Here is a 19158-nt window from a genome sequence, read left to right as displayed (position 1 = left end):
GCTATTGTTGCTTTGTGTGTCGTGTCTATCCCTCTACTTACAAAAGTTTATTGCCATTGTTTTATGCAGTCAATTTTTTAAAGATTTGCTTATGTATTTGCCACTTTCTTGGCTCATCATGTTTTCATCTCAATATTCCTCACTCGAATTGCCTTCCCTCTGCTTAAGACAAACCCTCATAATTTCCTCTAATCACTGTCTGTGTTTCCTTACTTCAATTTTTCAACTGCACTCTTATTTTTGAAAACTATCTTTACTGCATATACAGTTTTAGGTTGATGGTTATTTTCTCTCAGCGTATTTAAAATAGTGTTTCACAAAGAAGAAAACAACAGACTTGAGTGTGGAGGGTGGGAGGAGGGAGAGGAGCAGAAAAGGTACCGGTTGGGTACTGGGTTTAATTTATGGGTGATGAAATAATCTATACAACAAACTCCCATGACATGAGTTTATCTGTGAAACAATCCTTCACATGAACCCCAAAGCTAAAATAAAAGTTAAAAAAAATTAAACAGTGACAACAACAACAAAATATTGTTCCACTATCACCTGTAGCATCTATGGATGCTATCAAGAAGTCAATTTCATTGTCATTCCTTTGTAAGCAATCTGTCTGTCTTGAAGTTTCATTAGGCTGTATCTGGGTATATATTTCTTTCTTTGTGAAAAATCTTGCTTGGGTTCCTTGGGATTTCTGAATCTAAGGATTGGAGTCTCATTAATTCTGGGCATTTCTATGTATCCCTTTTTCTGTCTGGACAGTGTACTGGTCTGTCTTTCGGCTCTGTCTGGACAGTGTACTGGTCTGTCTTTCGGTTCTGTCTGGACAGTGTACTGGTCTGTCTTTCGGCTCTCTAATTCTTTCTTCACTCATGCTAATCTTCTCTCAAACCACCCACTGAGGTTTATAAAGACTTCGTTAAAATATTTTTCATTTCTAGAAGTTCTAGTTGATTTTTTTCTTGAATCTCCTTAAAAACCTTTAATTTTGGCAGGGTGCAGTGGCTCATGCCTGTGATCCCAGCACTTTGAGAGGCCGAGGCGGGTGGATCACGAGGTCAGGAGTTCAAGACCAGCCTGGACAACACAGTGAAACCCTGTCTGTACTAAAAATACAAAAATTAGCTGGGCATGGTGGCGGGCACCTGTAATCCCAGCTACTCAGGAGGCTGAGACAGGAGAATCGCTTAAACTCAGGAGGTGGAGGTTGCAGTGAGCCGAGATCATGCCACTGCACTCCAGCCTGGGCGACAGAACTAGACTCGGTCTAAAAAAAACCCTTTTTTTCTTTATTTATATTTTCTATTATAAATTATGTTTACTCCCAAAATTCATACGCTGAAGTTCTAATTCCTAGAACCTTAGAATATGACTTTATATGGAGATAGGGTCTTCAAAGAGGTCATTAAGTTTCAATGGGGTTATTAGGGTGGGTTCTGGTCCAATATGACTGGTCTTCCTGTAAGAAATGGAGATTAGGATACAAAACACAGAGAGGAAAGAGCATATGGAGACGATGAAGGCAGCCACCTACAAGCCAAGGGGAGAGGTCTCAGAAGAAATGAACCCTGCCAACACCTTGAGCTCAGATTTCCAGTCTCCTGAACTGTGGGAAGTGAATCTCTGTTGTTTCAGCCACCAGTCTGTGCTACTTTATTATGGCAGTCCTAGCAAACTAATACAGCCTTCTCTGTTTTTTTTCTTCAAACATAATTTAAAATACTTGTTTCATATTCTTTGTCTGAAAACCCAATATGTGAAACCTTTTGGAAACTAAATCTGCTGTTTGTTTTTTCATGTGTATGATGCTTCCAGAGCATGGTATTTTTGTGAGTTTTGTGATCTGTGCTGGTGACCTCATGTATTTTGAAAGTTCTATCAATGGGAATTCTTTGAAACAAATCTGAAAGGATTTGCTTTTCTTAGTACCATGAGCCTAAAGCCACTTCCAAGTCAGCAGCATTCTACACTAATTCTCAGCATAAGATTTTTGGGACTAACCAGGTAGTGTGAATTGAAGCTGGAAAATTGTACAATGGCCTTGTGTTTATGAATAATCAAGGCAGATATTTTGTTCTCTTATCCAAGTACTAAGTCTGGAGAAAGGCGTTTTTCCTTGATGTCCATGGTAAGAGCAGTGGTTGGGGTTTGTAGTAGTTGTAGGGGAGGAGTAAGCTTCTCTCTAATTTGTGATCATACTAAAGATATAAACCCCTGGGGCCCAGTTTTCTGTGTGGTCTTCTATTAGATTCTATACTTTTGCAAAGACCCTAGGCTTTTTCTCCTGTGGCCTGGCCACTGGAGTTTAACAAATGCCCTCGGGATGAAAATCAGATTTAGTGTTTCAAAGATCGTTCTAGAAAGAGAGGTAATTTTTAACCCAGAGCCTCTGTTAGTTCTCAGGAAGGGCCAAGCTGGTGTACCCTGGGAAAAACTTTAATGTTGCTTTTATTGATATTTTTATCAGCTACCTTCCTGATTATCTAGACAAATCTTTCCTTTCAACAGAGTGAAGTCCAGAAGGGAAGCATTATGTGGAAGTCACTTCTGGATCCCGCAGTAATTTATGTAGAGGCTGTCCTGCAGCTGAGCTCCCACCCTCACACAAGCATGGGGGGCTCCAGAGACCACAGATCCCCCACCCTCATCTCTCCAATCACTCGGTCTCCATTTCTCACACTCCTGTGAAAAAATAAACAGAAGCACCATCTGCCTTGGAACTATCCTGGTTATGCTCTTCTTTTTCAGAAAGTGCTTGGAGCAGAGGCCAAATTAAAAAACCCTCCATCACCTAAAGCTGTATGGAGACACGGCCAGGGTCCCTGCCTCTGCTACATCCCTGAAAGAGAACCTGCCAATGCTTGTTTCGGGCGGGTGTTTTATTTCAAAAGCCTGAGCCAGCCTATGGAGTGGATCTCTGGCTTGGAAGCATTTTGCGGGATCGTAACGTGAGGCAGGTGGCTGGAAACTGTGTCCAAACTCACCTGGCACTGCCTTCAGCCTCCCTGATTGCAGAGTTGGCCTCAGTCCCCAAGCTGCTCTCTAGAAGCCTGCAGCATCCAGCACAGGGTGAAAGAGGCCATCACATTGATATGTTTGTGGGTCCCAAGCAAAGGTCTGACTGAGAGATGCTCGACTCCTTCTGATTATTTTCCAGTTTTATGTAAAGCCTCCAGTGTGACTTATCATTAGGTTTTGATTCTCTTTCTTTGGAGTTAGTCTTGTCCAGGGGCGCGAACAGAAACTGCATGACCCAAAGACAGAGAGGCCCTCTCAGTTGGGGTCTCTGCTAACCAAAGCAATTTTGCAGGTGGGAAAAAAAAAAGAGTCCAGGCGGGGGCTTATTGACACACTTATTGACCTTCTGCATCAGCTGTTGTTGCCAGCTTCCCTTAGACAGCCTTAGGCAAGAACAAAAGAAGCTGAGCACATTTTCAGATTCAGAGTCAGGTCTGCAAAGGGCTGAGAGCCTGGGCATTCTCCTTAGACAAGGGCAGAAGGCCGCGCCCTGTCTTTGTTTCCAGCCTGCCCAAGCCCATGTTTTCAACAGAGTAATTCTGACCAATAAACTCTACCTGCTTGATGGAAGGTAAAAGGCGTAAAGGCTGAATAGTATTTAGGAGATGAAAGATCAGTTGAGGCTTAGGTAAATGGTTAAGCCAAGAGAATTCTTTCTCTGTTGATGAAGTTGGTCACTTGGAAACCAAGCTTCAGTTTCACATGAGCTCCATGCGTCTAAAACACTTTTCAAATACTCTTCAAAAAATTAACTACTGACACATCCAATAACAGATGGTGGGATAAAATGCTATCTGTCACTTTCCTTTTCTGAAAGACACAGAAAATCATATCTGCAGCTCTGCAAACCATCCTGAGGAATATTTGGATCTGACTGAGCAAGAATTAACAAGAGCAAGAAATACCCACAGTCAGACCAGCTCTTGACACTCAGTAACTGTTGGTAAATGAATGAAGGAAGGAAGGAAGGAAGGAAACATGTGCTCACCACATCTACTGCAGGATGTTAACATCTCTGAAAGTAGGTGAAAGGATTCTGTGAAATCCAACCCAAAACGCTATGCTTGGAACAATTAGGTTTATATTCCCAGAGAAGAAGCAGGAGGGGAAAACAACAACAACAAAAACCAAACATTGCTATTGTGGGATTCTGAAGTTTGTGATATGGTTTGGCTATGTCCCCACCCAAATCTCATCTTGTAGTTACCATAATTCCCACTTGTCATGGGTGGAACCCAGTGAGAGGTAATTGAATCATGGGGGTGATTACCTCCGTGCTGTTCTCATGATATTAAGTGAGTTCTCATGAGATTTGATGGTTTGATAAGGAGCTTTTCCCTTTTTGCTGTGCACTTCTCCTTCCTGCCACCATGTGAAGAAGGATGTGTTTGCTTCCCCTTCTGCCATGATTGTAAGTTTCCTGAGGCCTCACCAGTTCTGTAAAACTGTGAGTCAATTAAACCTCTTTCCTTTATAAATTACCCAGTCTTGGGTATATCTTTATTAGCAGTATGAGAACAGACTAATACAGTTTGTCATTTCAGAATGTCAGGATATGTGGATGTCATAAGAAGAAACCCTTCGACAGCCCATCTGTGTGTTCAAAGACAACCCCTCTACCAGCCCTGCTCACCACAAAAGAGGGGAAAGTCAAAGATCAAAAGTAGGTAGGTCTTCAGGGCAAAGAGCACAGCACTTTTGTGCAGAAAACCTAGACAATAGGCCGGGTGCTCATGCCTGTAATCCCAGCACTTTGGGAGGCTGAGGCAGGTGGATCGCCTGAGGTCAGGAGTTTGAGATCAGTCTGGCCAACATAGTGAAACCTCATCTCGACTAAAAATATAAAAAATTAACTGGGTGTGGTGGCGGGCAACTGTAATCCCAGATACTCAGGAGGCTGAGGCAGGAGAATCACTTGAACCCAGGAGGCAGAGGCTGCAGTGAGCTGAGATCACACCATTGCACTCCAGCCTGGGCAACAACAGTGAAACTCTATCTCAAAAAAAAAAAAAATCCACTAGACAATAATAATTATGAATAAATTTGCCAGCTGTACTTCATAACCTAAGGACATGATTAAAACAATGTTTTGAGGAAAATGATTAGGCGTAAGCTCTTAGCATTAATAAATACAAAGAATCAAAATAATGCATTAGTTATTCAACTTAAAAAGTTTGAAAGAGAACATAATTATGAAATAGCAAAATGAAGAAATAAAAATGAGAGTTGAAGTGAATAAATTAAAAAATGGATATTTGGGAGAAAAATAAATGACTCCAAGTCCTGGTTCTTTTAAATAAAACAGATAAACCATTAATATCCTAAAAAAATGAGGGGAAAAATACAAATACATAAAATTAGAAAGGAGGGTGGGAAATAACACAAAGACAGAGAAAACACTTTTTAACTATGCAAATAAATTAGAAAACCTAAGGAATGAATATACATGAAATGAATAATTTATCCAAATGCTGGACACAGGCAATTTCACAAATGAAATTTTAAATTTAAAAATTTTAAGAAAGAGATTATTCTAATACTTTCAAAACTTTTCTAAAGAAAGTCAACATGTCCAATGTTCTTTATAAAGCCAACATAACACTAATACCAAAACTGGACAGTGCACACACAAAACTCACAAAACAGTAGACAAGTTTTAGTAATAAGCTAGTGCCAAAATATTTTTTTAAATATTGACACTGTAATTAGAATTTTTTTTTTTTTTTGCAGCTGACACACACTCTAACAGCTCCTTGACCAGAGAGTAAAGGTAGCTCTATTATAAAAGAAAGATAATTTAAAGATTTCAAAAATACAAAAGGGCACCATGAGAAAACTGAGTTTTGATCATGGTCTTTGGATCTAGCTGAATGTTAGAACCACTGGGTAAAAGAAGTGAAATCAGAATCAAGAGGTTAACTGCAGATAAACAGGTTTTCAAGTCATAGACAACTGGGGCCAGAAATTGCTCATAAATATTTTCTCTGATTCCTCTAATCAAATGCAGGTTTCTTTTTTTTCAAAGTTTTTATTTTTATTTTTTAGAGACAGGGCCTCACTCTGTCATCCAGGCTGGAGTGCAGTGGTACAATCACAGCTCACTACAGCCTCAAAGTCCTGGGCTCAAGTGATTCTCCTGCCTCAGCCTCCCAAATAGCTGGAACTAATCTGTTCCAGGTGCACATCACCACATCTGGCTAATTTTTAAATTTTGTGTAGAGACAGGGTCCTGCTGTGTTGCCCAGGCTGGCCTTGAACTCCTGGCTTCAAACAATCCTCCCACCTGGACCTCCCAAAGTGCTGGAATTACAGGGGCGAGTTACAGCACCAAGCCCTGAAATGTAAGTTTCCTTTTGTGACAGTGAATGTTCCATTTAGGTAAGTTATTCCAAAATGATGATGTGAGCCTGTGAACGAGGTTCTACTTCCTGTCCAGAATTCTTGGAGAAGGCCAAACTGGTGAGGTGAGCGAGGAAGGTTGAGAGGTATGAGGAGTGGGGGGTAGGGAGGTTACATTATTCAGAAGAATAAAAGTGGAGCCTGCGAAGGGGAAGTAGAAGAGACAACAAAGAGAGGGGCTCTGGCGTCCTTGGAGTGGAACAGATTAGTGACATCCGTCTTAAAAAAGCCCAGTCATGACTGGTGGTGGCTGATGAGGCCTAGGAAGCGATTAGCGCTGAAGTCATTAAAACGCCTCTGTGGAAGCTTAGCTGGCTGCTCTCCACTTAATCCTCTTAGGCAAACAGGCCATTCTCACTAGGCCGCGAATGGAGGCTCGGGTGGATCCTGGCCTGAAATGCCAGTCGACTTCGGGAATTAGACCCGGTATTCGAGAGGATTGGGAGGAAGCGTGTGAGTTGGTTTGTGAGGTGTGGAAAGCCAATTTGCTGATGGTATAAGTCTTCCATTTAATCCCAGTCAAGCACAAAGTGATGTAGAAAAAGAAAGTCTTCAGGATCAATATTAAGTGTGGCTTCGACAGAGCTAAGAAAGAACAATGGCTGGAGCTGTGACCTGTAACCCAGGCTCTGCTGGGCTGACCAGGGCCCTGGGGGAACACAGGGAGAAGGAGTTCTAGCGCATGACCTGTGTGATCTGAGATTGGAACTGACCTTTTGAGGGAACAGAGCCAGAAGCTAGAAGCACCCAGAGACTGTGTCTATTCTTTCCAGAAGGATCCCTGTCTCAGCTAGACGAGCCCCGGCAGGCTGTGGTTAGATGCTCAAATTTCAGAGAATGAATTGAATGAAAGTCAGTCTGGGTCTGAGACAAGACTTTCAGTTGATAGAAATTGTTAAGATTTTTCTCTGAGTAATTTCTTTCCTAACTGGCTGTGAAAAGAAGGAACAAAGGTCAGTGTTTAATTGGGTTGGGATCTCAGCGGCTCTGAGATCAGTTTCTTTTATCAGTGTGGGCTCACTGGTGACTGAACGGGGTTTGTTATCCAAATTATATAAGATCTGTGTTTTGGATTTGCCACCAGAGAAGGTATTAAACAGTGCTACCTATCAGAAGTATCATGCCCTGTATGGAGTTTTGAATTTTTAAGTAGCCACATTAAAAAAAGTAAATGGAAACCGAAGAAATTACTTTTAGTAATATATTTCCCTTAACAAAAATATTATTATTACAACATAATTAATGTAAGAACATACAAATAAGATGTTTTACATTATTTTTTCCATATTAAGTCTTCAAAATTCAGCACATCTCAATTCAGGGTAGCCCTTTCTGAAGGGGTTAGAGGCTACCATATTAGACAGCATCTAACATTGGATATAAAGGATTACATCACATGGTCTCTGCCCTCTGGGAGCCTATAAATGTGTACCTTTATTCTGTATTCAATGAGGTGGAGTAGCGGGGACGGAGAGACGTACCTGATAAGACTCCACTTGAGAGAGATGGGAGCCTCTCTCGGGTTTGATGCCAACTACCAGTGCTACGCAGGTTATACATGGCTCCCACCTCTTCTTAGGTCTGGTTAACTAATAACTGTGTCACCCAACCAAACCCATCAGAACAAATTCTTGACAGCCCAACCAAACAGAAACCACAAAACCAACTGGGCTAACCCAAATTCACGTACCTCTTCTTACAGTATTTGAGAGGTCTCTATCCTGCAAAGCATTAGGGGGATTGTGTGGGATAAGGAGGGAATGAAGCCAACACTCCAGGTGACCTCTGTAGATTGGTTTAACTCAAGAGCACACGTAATCACGTTATCAGGATCAGGGCCAGTACTAGGACTGGTTCAGATACACAGCTCTTGCCACTCCTGAAAGGAGCTTTGGCCAATACCTCCATAGTTTAGGGGTGTGACATTTTGCAGTGCCTCAGTCCTTTAAATGCAGCCAGCTTCCCCTGAGCCCTGAGCTGGGCTGCAGCCAGCACACCTAGGCCTTCACTGGCTCCAGTGCCTGGTCTGTGTAGTTGGCCAGCACTGCCGTCTCACCCTCCAGACCCTCCGAGCCCAGGCTCTAAACTCTGGTTTGACAGCATGGCTTTTCATATCAACGCTTAGATCCCTTCTGACTCTCTTTTCTGATTCCTTGAACTAGTATCTCACTTACCTCTGCATGCTTTCCTGACACATCAGTTTCCCAAGTGTGGGTAGTCATCTCTGCCACAAGGACCCTGGGAGCCCTCCCCAGCCAGGCTTGGTCAGGCCTTCTCTGCCTTCCTCTCTTCTCTCCCTAACAGTGGAGAGATATTTGGATACAGTGAGGTCTGGGGCTAATCCCATCCCCTAGGCCCTAGGAGGTCCCTGTTAAAAGGACCAAGTGGGCCGGGCGTGGTGGCTCACACCTATAATCCCAGCACTTTGGGAGGCCGAAGATGGATCACGAGGTCAGGAGATAGAGACCATCCTGGCCAACACAGTGAAATCCCGTCTCTTCTAAAAATAGAAAACTTAGCTGGGCGTGGTGGCGCATGCCTGTAGTCCCAGCTACTGAGGAGGCTGAGGTTGCAGTGAGCCAAGATCACGCCACTGCACTCCAGCCTGGCAACAGAGTAAGACTCCATCTAAAAAAAAAAAAAAAAAAAAAAAAAAAAAATCACCAACTGTGGGTCTCACAGTCCTGGCCCTGCTCCAGGCCTTTCTTCTTGCCTCATCCTACTCTGTCTCCAGTTCCCTGCAGCTATTTTGTTTCCTTAAGCGAGTTGACTCCTTCCCCATTCATAATGTACTAATTTCAGAACACCCAACTTCTACATATACAAACTCTCAAAAATCAGTGCCTAAAAACTAGTGATGTCATCGTTCATTATTTCTTTCTTTCAAGAAATATTTATATGCGTAAATCCATGCAACACAATCGATTTTCTTTTATGGCAGCTGGATATTGTGTCGTATCACTGTGTGATGACTTTCTTTGTAGGTTATACCCCCTACCCTGATGACAATGCATTAATGGGTATAAATGCTCCCCAGAAGAGCTTCAGCCTGTCCTGAGATCTGCAACACAAGGAGGTTTTTTTTTTTTTTTAATACTTTATGTTCTAGGGTACATGTGCACAGCGTGCAGGTTTGTTACATATGTATACATGTGCCATGTTGGTGTGCTGCACCCATTAACTCATCATTTACATTAGGTATATCTCCTAATGCTATCCCTCCCCCCTCCCTCCACCCCACAACAGGCCCTGGTGTGTGATGTTCCCCTTACTGGGTCCAAGTGATCTCATTGTTCAATTTCCACCTATGAGTGAGAACATGCGGGGTTTGGTTTTCTGTTCTTGCGATAGTTTGCTGAGAATGATGGTTTCCAGTTGCATCTGTGTTCCTACAAAGGACATTAACTCATCCTTTTTTATGACTGCATAGAAGTCATAAAAAAAACACTGTATTCCATGGTGTATATAACGCAAGGAGTTTTTAACCAGGGAAGTGTGCTTAATTCTTCTACTGCCTCTTCTTGAGGGCTGCCTAAGTACAAAATGTTTGGTCTCCTGGAGGGTGCCTAGGCTAACAGTGAGAATTGGATAGCTCCAGCAGGGCCTTGGGCATTGGGCCTATGGAGTAGCCTGTACTTCCTGCTCTTTTCAACACTTAAAGGGAGAGGTGGCCAAGTTCTCTCTGAGAGTTGCTCTGGGGCAGTGGTGGCAGCCAGCTGAATATCACGGGAACATGCCTGCTCCATGAAAGGGTCATATATGCAAAGTAGCCCCCAAAGGTGAAAAGAGCCAAGAAACCAAAGAACAAGGCAGACAACTCCAGTTTGTTGGTAAAGGATGTTTTACTGGGGGAACTTAAAGATGGAAGCATGGTCTTTAGTGGCAGCAATACAGGTAGATCTCTGCACCTGTCACCCCCAGAACCAGGGCTTATATACCATAGGGAAAGGGTATGGGTGCTCTGTGCAAGACAATGAAAGCCTACCCTCCAGAAGAGGCAAGAATGCTGCATGCATCAAAGCCTGTAATTTGTGCAACAACATCCAAGTTGACATGTTCTTACATTAGGGACAGTAAATCAAGTAATAATCAGGAGGCATTCACGAGACAAGGGCTAATCAGAAGTGAAAACAGCAAATTAGACCCCAAGATGGCATCACTTGTATCTCCACTTCCTCTTGGTAATAGTCATATGCTCAACCTTCTACTGTGATTTGGAGCAAGTGGCTTCCTCACACTTGGTTCAGGTTGCTGACCCATCAGTAAAATAAGATTAAAGGACACATAAAAATGTCACTGGACATATCTTGTCAGCAGCCCTTTGAGTGCACACAAAGGCTATCAGTAAAGCGGAAGGCAAAGCAGATGTGAAGCTGGGGTTCTACCCAACTAAGTCACGGGTCAGCAGCGTTAGAAAGGCCCTTCTGACGATGTGCACCGCATACGGTGTTTGCGACAACCTAGGATACATTTTGTTGTTGGATCCCATTGGAGGTAAGGGATTGAGAGAGACGGATGTGTGCATAGGCACGAACGGGATTGTTCACACATCCCTGCACTTTCAGGGTGTGTCCTATTAGGATTTCCTGAGCATAAGCACAAGGGGAGGGTGAAAAGTCCCACTGTTACCTGCATTCCATGAAAATCCACTGGTTTTGGCTCCAGTTTTTGCTCAGTGTCCAACTAAAGCAGCATTTTAAAAAATGGAAACCCTGAGACATTTCTATTGTTCTGAATCAGCTGAGCATGGATGCTGAAATGTCCCTGCTTCCCACTAGGGGGAGCTTGTCATGCAGCACCAGAAACAGGACCGCGGGAGCTGGTACTGGGAAGGCTGAGCTGGAACGCGATTAGATTTGGTGCCTATGGCTCTTCTAACGAGAAGCACATCTCTTTTTTGTGTTTTGGCTTCGATATGATTTGGTGGCTAGATTTAATTTTTGTGCCACCAGAGTGGATGTTATAGCTCCCATTTTGTAATCTAAAAAACTTACACACTTTTTCTACAGCACAGTGCTTTTTCTTTCTTTCTTTCTATTATCAAATTGTATACATAATTATCCCTTCTTTAAGGCACTGAGCCGGGCCCCACACGAAGTCTAACGAGGAGGTGGGCTTCTTCTCCATCACTGTTAACTGGCTCGGGGTCCATTTCACAGAACCTACCGTCTATCGGGGCTGTCAACAAACTGTGCCCTTCTAATTCAGTGTGACCAGCCTTGTATAGCTACTGCCAAACCTACTGTGTTCTCTATCACTTTCCCCGTATTAAATATAGTTAAGAGGAGAAGGGGTGATCTTTGCTTTTTGAATATTTTTATTTCCTGGTTGAAAAACAATTGGGTAGAATGTTTTTGTTTCTAGAGGGGGTGACAATGGAAATGTTCTATTTCAGTGGTAGGAGCAGCGGAAAAAGTGTCACTCTGATGTCAGAAGTTGTGTTTCAATCCCTGCAATGCCCCTTACTTACTGACTAAAGGCTCTCAGTCTACTGTAACCCACCAGGCTTCCATTTCCATCAGTTAAGTAGGGATAACAATACCCATTTCGTGTGCGTGTGTTTAATGAGAATGGATAAAGATAGGCAGTTGAAAAGACACAGCACAGTCTGGGCAGGTTGGGTCACGCCTGTAATCCCAGCACTTTGGGAGGCCGAGGCGGGTGGATCACGAGGTCAGTAGATCGAGACCATCCTGGCTAACACGGTGAAACCCCTTCTCTACTAAAAATACAAAAAATTAGCTGGGCGTGGTGGTGGGCACCTGTAGTCCCAGCTACTCAGGAGGCGGAGGCAGGAGAATAGCGTGCATCTGGGAGCTGGAGCTTGCAGTGAGCCGAGATCGCACCACTGCACTCTAGCCTGGGCGACAGAGGGAGACTGCCTTTCAAATAAATAAATAAAAATAAATAAATACACAGCACAGTGACTGGCACATAGCAGGTGTCACTCCATTCTTCTTTCCCTTCGGTCAGGAATCCTCTTTGCTGTTTGATCACTTTTAAAGACAATCTCTCACGTTTTCTTCCTTGTATTATTTAATAACCTTTTCGCCTGATCAGTGTAAGATAAGGAAATCTTAGTACAGAAAAATGGGGAGTAGACAAATGGCAAAGAGAAAGCTATCCTTTAGGAACAGAAAACACAACTTAATTACATTCACAGTGGATCAAAAGGGCTTCCTGAATCAGGCACCTACAGCTTGCTGCCTCTCCTATGTGCCACCTGTGTCTCTCTGTCCACTACTCATCACCAGACGCCAGGGCCACCCCCAACAGCGGTGCCTGCATTCCTTCTTGATTTAGTATCTTTTTGTAATCGATACATAATATTTTCACATATTCATGGTGTATATGTGATGTTTGTTACATGCATGGAATGTGTTATGATCAAGTCAGGGTATCGGGGTATCCAGCTTGAGTATTTATTTCCAGGTGCTGGGAACATTTCAAGCCCTATGTAGAAGATAGCTAGAAGCTATTTTCAAAATATGTAGTGCAGTTGCCCAATTCTACCATCTGACATTAGAACTTACTCTTTTTAACTATATATTTATACCTCTAACCAACCTTTCTTCATTCCCCCACCTTCATGTCCTTCTTAACTGCTAGTAACTACATTCTACTCTCTACCTCCATAAAATCACCTTCTTTTAGCTCCCACATATGACTGAGTAAATGCAATAAAAATATGGAAAACTTCACAAATTTGCACAGCATCCTTGTGCAGGGCCATGCTAATCTTCTCTGTATCATTCCAATGTGCTAATTACTAATGTCCTAAATACGAATACTTGCTGCCAAAGTAAGCACAGATTTAGGATCTTTGACATGATCCCAAAAAGATAGACATTGCAGTGCTTTGGTAGACGATATCCAATTGAGGTTCTGCTTCTGCAGAATTAAATTACCATTTTACGCAGTCTTTTGGAAGATCCCAGGATTTGATAAAGAATTTCATGAGAATCTAAATCCAAGATTTCTCCACTCATTGGGGCCTGGTTTACTGATATCTGGCTATAAAATCCCAACAACAGGATAGATTTCAGTTCAATTCTGAACTGCCTTCTTGGCTTCCCAGTTGATACAAGACATGCATTCTAGTGGAAACACGTTGCTGAATGTGGCTAGGCCATACAGCTGTATTACCCCAGGTTAGCTTTATTTTGTATAAGCAGACTTTTTGTGAGCTGTCTTGGGAACTTTTTCATTATGTATAATTTCATACCTATGGAATATGAGGCTCAAATTCTAAATGACTGGCTCGCCAACTTTTAGAATGTACCTGCTTTTAAATTGGGAACAATCTGTTCCTTTGTAAATGTTCTGAACTGGAACTATAATTCAGATAAATAAGGGCATTTCTAAATGACAGAGCCCAAAGGATATCTGTTTGCAAGAGGGACAGATGCCCCTCAGGAAGACAAGCAGAGGAGCACTTGTTCTCAGATCATGAGTCAAGGTCAGAGAGTGAGATGACTCTGGGTAATGGAGACTGCACTTCAGGCCATCCCCGTGGACAAATGCTCGTGTCTTAAAGAAAAGGAGAGGCAAAAACACAGTGAGAAAATCCTGAAAGCTGCAATGCATTGGAAATGCTGCCTGCATTGGAAGTAGGGTTATGGCAGGGACATCAGTCTCCTTGGTGTAAGCAGAGTAAGAACCAGGAACAGCAGCAGCATCCGTGACAAAAGCATTCACATTAGAAGCCCCAGGCGGGGCCACTGTGAGCTGGAATAGGAAACAGTAAAGGGGTCATTCCTCAGGTCATTGGGAAGAGGCATGGAGCACAGGCAATGCATAGGCACCTCCATCATGATTTCACAGGATGCAGGGCAGCTGGAAATGCCAGAGACATGTATTGCAAGTATTGCTGTAACTATATGTTTTTGCTTCCAAACTAGTAGGGACAAGGCAGCCTCCTTGCATTAAAAAAGGTTTTTTTAACGTGTGTGTGTGTGTATAAATCTAGCTGGTTCCTGCCAGACACTAACATTGCATTGCCCAGCAAATAAAAAGGAAAGAAAAAGGCCCTCAGATCTTTAACAACTGGACTGGGAACTGACCATCACAGTCCATCAGACGTGTCTGATCCCTGGCACTGTCCCTCCAGCTCCCGAGCCCTCTTCCTCTGTCTGCCCTCCTAGCTTTTGACTCCAGGTTTCTAACAGATCCTGACTCCTGCCTGTGTGCCATTCTGATTTTGCATCTCTCTTTGTTTCCACTGGTACCTGACTCAGTCTCTCTGTTTGCTGCCTTGAGCAGAAATTCCTAAAGAATTTCTGAAACCAACTCAATCCTCCCATAGGTAGTTTTTTGGATAAACATAGAGATTGACCTTTCTGGCCTTAAAACTTGAAACTACATTTATTTTTTCTGAGTTCCTTCCTCAGGAAATGACCTCCAACCTCCCCAAAACAGTATCAAAGAACTGAAACTCACCAGATTGCCACATCCAGACAATGAGATGCCTGACCCCTCATTCATCACAATGGCTTCCTTGCCCCGTCCTAGTTCCTGTTTTCTTCCCTGCTGTATGAATCCTTAGTTTTAGTTGGCCAGGGAGATGGACTTGAGACTGAGCTCTCATCTCCTCAGCTGTAGCACCCGATTAAAGCCTTCTTCCTTGGCAATACTCATAGTCTCAGTCACTGGCTTTCTGTGTAGCAAGCCATAGAATCCAGACCGAATCCCTGGTGTTTCAGTAACATTTCCACAAAATACAGTTCCAAAGGCGTTGTGTAAACAAATAATATATGTATGCAAATGAATAAAAATAAACCAGTTCATAGAAAACAGAGGTTCTGCCCATTTTCCCAATATCCAACCCTGTGCCTTGTATACAGAAATTGCACAATAAATACTGACTGCACGAATAGGTGGCCAAGTTTCAGAAACTGGGGTTAAACTTAAAAATACATTTCTTTGACTTTGGAATGTTAATGAGCCCTTAATATATGAAAAAGCGTTGAGAATAAATCTTGACCCATAAGCCTAGCTTATGAGCTCATAGCTTAGATCAGGTGATCTAAGATGGATCATGGATTTAAATGTAAAACTGGGACTATATATTGTATTTAAACAGATTTAAATGTAAAACTATAAACCTTTTAGAAGAAATCATAAGAGAAAATCTTCAGGACCAAGGGTTAGATGAAAGATTATTAGACATGACACCAAAATGCAATCCATAAAAACAAAGTAAATTGAGTTCATCAAAATGAAAATTTTTTGTGCTGTGGAAAACCCAGTTGAGCAAACAAAAGACAACCTACTCCCAGGAGGAGATACACGTAACTTAAAAAGGACTAGAATCTAGAATATGTAAATAACCTTCAAAACTCAACAATTAAAACAACCCCCAAATCCAGTTACAAAATGGGCAAAAACATGAGCAGACATTTCACCAAAGGGGAGATACAGATGAAATAAGAACATGCAAAGATATTTATAATCATCAACTATTAGGAAAATACAAACTACAATTACAATGAGATATCCCGATACACCTGTTAGAACAGCTTCAAAACAGCAACAATGCTGGAGAAGAAGCAGAGAAACTGAATTTCTCGTGTGTCCCTGGTGGAAATTTGAAATGGTGCATTGGTTGTTCCTTGTTAAGCTAAATGTGCAACTACCACTCAACCAAGCGATTATATTCTTGGACATTTATTCTGGAAAAATGAAAATGTATGTCCATATAAAAACTTGTACCTGAACGGTCATGTCTTTACTTATAATCACCCCAAACTGGGAACAATCCAAGTATTCCTCAATGATGAATGGTTAAACTAACCATGGTACAGTCACACCAGGGAATACTACTCAGCAACATAAAGGAACAAACTATTGATGCATGCAACTACCTGGATCCATCTTAAAGGGCATTGCGCTTAGTGGAAAAAGCCCATCTCAACATTTTACATACCTATGTGAGTCCATATATACAATGTTCTTGAAATGACAAAACTGTAAAGATTAGAGCTGATCAGAGTTGCCAGGGAACAGGGATGGAAAGAGGGGATGAATACAAAGGGATAGTACAAGGGAGCCACTTTGTGATGATGCGGTTACACAAATCTACACATAGCATAAAAATGCAGCAAACTGTACACATACACACACCTGAATGCATGTAAAAAACATTGAAAATGGAATAAGGCCTGTAGTTAATGACACTGTATCATATCAATTTCCTGGTTGACACTGTACAACAGCTATACAAAATGTCCCTCTGGTGGAAGTTGGATGAAGGATACACAAGACTATTTTGCAACTTCCCTTGAGTCTATAATTATTTCAAAATAGAAAGTTAAAGAAAAAAAGACTTAAGAATATCCAAGAAAGGGTTTTAACCATGAAACCCCTTATTCCTGGAATATCGGGTAAGATGGGTGTTCTATAGAACACATGCTGGGAAATGCATGTCAAAGAAACTGGCTCTGAGCCAACAATCTGTGTCCCCATTGTTCATCCCAGCCCCAGGCTCATCACCTCCATCAGTGGCCAAGCTCGCCCCACAATTCTGTCTCAATTTGCAGCTGAGAGGATACTCCACAGAGTTGCTTTTGTTCAATAGGGTTTTCCACAAAGGTTGTATCTTGGTTCATTTCTGTTTTTTGCTTTGGCTCAGGCTGCTCTGCCAAGTTTGCCCCAAAGTGTGTCAGTCTTTGCCAAGCACCATGCCTCATCCACAGAACCTAATGGGATGCGACACAGGTGGTAGGTCAGGATAGTGACAGCCAAGAATCTGGAGGATACAGAGGCATTGTTGTCATAATGGCCTACTCTCAGAAGGTATTATGCCATAAACAGAAGCTGTGAATGAACCTAGAATAAATAAGTCATTTCCAGTACAGCAGACTGCACTGTGTAAACGCTTGAGTTGATACCTTTATCTCTATTGACACACAGCCTAGACCAATGGTGCTTAAACTCCAGTGTTCCTAAGAATCGGCTGAAAAATCCCTGTTATTGCTATATCAGCATCCCGGAGGAGGAACCTGAGAATAGGCAGATTTGGAACAATCTCAACAAGTAACACTGGTACAGGAAGAGTCTGGGACCACATCTTCTTCTATAGTATCACTTTTTAATCATTTCAGCTGGGAGACTTTTTACTTGCACTCCATATTATATGAAGTGTTTAAAACTAATAACTTCTACCCATTCACACTAGTGCATGTATTTACCAAATGGTTTTTTAAATTCCCTTACACATCACTCAGAAACAAACCAATGTAGGAGTGTGTGTGTGTGTTGAAAAATAAAGGGTAATGATAATTTCCAAACTTGGTTCTTCTTTTATCAAAGAACAAAACTCGTCGTAATCTTAATAGCATTTGTGATCAACCCAGGACTCTGGGAAATAGGAAGATTTTTGTTTTGTGTTATTTGTTTTGCTTAATCATGGTCAAAAAATCATTAGAGACAATTTGAACATTACCTTAATGAGTCCTGAAAACTAGTGCTTTTGACAGCTATTTTTTAATTGGCCAAAAAAGAAATCCTAACAAATCATTCTGGCCAACTTGGCAGCTTGTTTGCTATTGGATATTCTGGGTTATGTTTGGAAGCCCCACTGGAGCCAGTCTAAAAGAACAACACAGCCTTAAGAAAATGGGGCTAAGACTCACTTAGTAATTAGAGGTAATTAAACAGAGATGGCCCCAGTAATCCACAATCTTGGAAGTGACCAGGGTGCCTTACTGTGAGTTTCTTTGACTGTACAATGGTGATCTATCCATATTGCCCCTGTGTTTCCCAAAGCTATAGTAAGCAATATGGCAGAATCTAATCAAAAGTATCAAAGAATTTATGTGAAGTAATGCATATGTTAATAAGCTTGATTTTCCCATTCCACAAAGTAGATATATTTCAAAACATCATGTTATCTGTCCATTTTTTAAATTAAATTGTTTTTTAAGTATTAAAGAATTTCACAGCCCTTCCAACCTCCCTTGATCTAGACCAGTGATCTCCCAAACAGAATGTCCAGCACTGATTCATTGGAGCGCTGGAGAAAATGCTAAAACTTCCACTTATATTTAGTTTTATCAAAAAATAAGACATTTAACTTAACTAATATTAATAGATATATTAAATTGGCAGTCTCATTTAGTCTATAGGTCCCAAACATCATCATGGGACCCATGTAGTGTTCCCAGGATCTTAAGAGAAGAGTGGAGATTCTTTGATCAAGAATGTTGATGGGCTGGGCACAGTGGCCCACACCTGTGATTCTAGAACTTTAGGAGGACTAGACAGGTGGATCGCTTGAGCCCAGGATTTCAAGACCTGGGCAACATGGTGAAACACCATCTCTACAAAAACACAGAAATTAGTTGGGTGTGGTGGCATGTTCCTGTAGTCCCAGCTACTAGGGAGGCTGAAGTGGGAGGATCACTTGAGCCTGGGGAACAGAGGTTGCAGTGAGCCGAGATTGTGCCACTGCACTTCAGCCTGAGTGACAGAGCAAGACCCTGTCTCAAGGAAAAAAAAAAAAAAAAAAAAAGAACAATGATGGAAGCCCCTTACTTAGCCATGAACTATCAGGCTATCAGGTTATTGGACAATATTGCATTGGACATGCTCCCAGTTAAATGCACTTACAGGTATTGTATTTAGATTAAACTAATCCTCACAAAATGAACAAGTGGCTTAAAACAATTCCTTCAAGGAATTGCCTATGTCATCACTGCAGAAAACTCTGACCCAGAAAATGTCCAAACAACCTGAGTAGTC

At 41.9% G+C, this 19158-nt stretch overlaps 2 long non-coding RNA genes and 1 pseudogene across 2 annotated transcripts in view; 1 reads left to right on the top strand and 2 right to left on the bottom strand.

The window, feature by feature from the left end:
- LOC103215354 (uncharacterized) overlaps positions 1-19158 on the top strand; it is a 223074-nt gene that overhangs the window by 186562 nt on the left and 17354 nt on the right. The gene's annotated exons all lie outside the window — the stretch shown is intronic.
- Positions 13100-13200, bottom strand: LOC119618948 (U6 spliceosomal RNA; annotated as a pseudogene).
- On the bottom strand, positions 13556-17518 carry LOC140712289 (uncharacterized). Its single transcript, XR_012093817.1, has 4 exons — positions 16909-17518; positions 16343-16383; positions 14857-15107; positions 13556-14145 (listed from the first exon to the last, which is right to left on the bottom strand). It is a non-coding gene; the product is annotated as an uncharacterized lncRNA (long non-coding RNA).

The sequence above is a fragment of the Chlorocebus sabaeus genome, chromosome 8 (assembly GCF_047675955.1).
Source record: "Chlorocebus sabaeus isolate Y175 chromosome 8, mChlSab1.0.hap1, whole genome shotgun sequence".
Classification (NCBI taxonomy): Eukaryota; Metazoa; Chordata; class Mammalia; order Primates; family Cercopithecidae; genus Chlorocebus; species Chlorocebus sabaeus.
The sequence above is the reverse complement of the archived record's forward strand: the minus strand, read 5'-3'. Positions and strand labels throughout refer to the sequence as shown.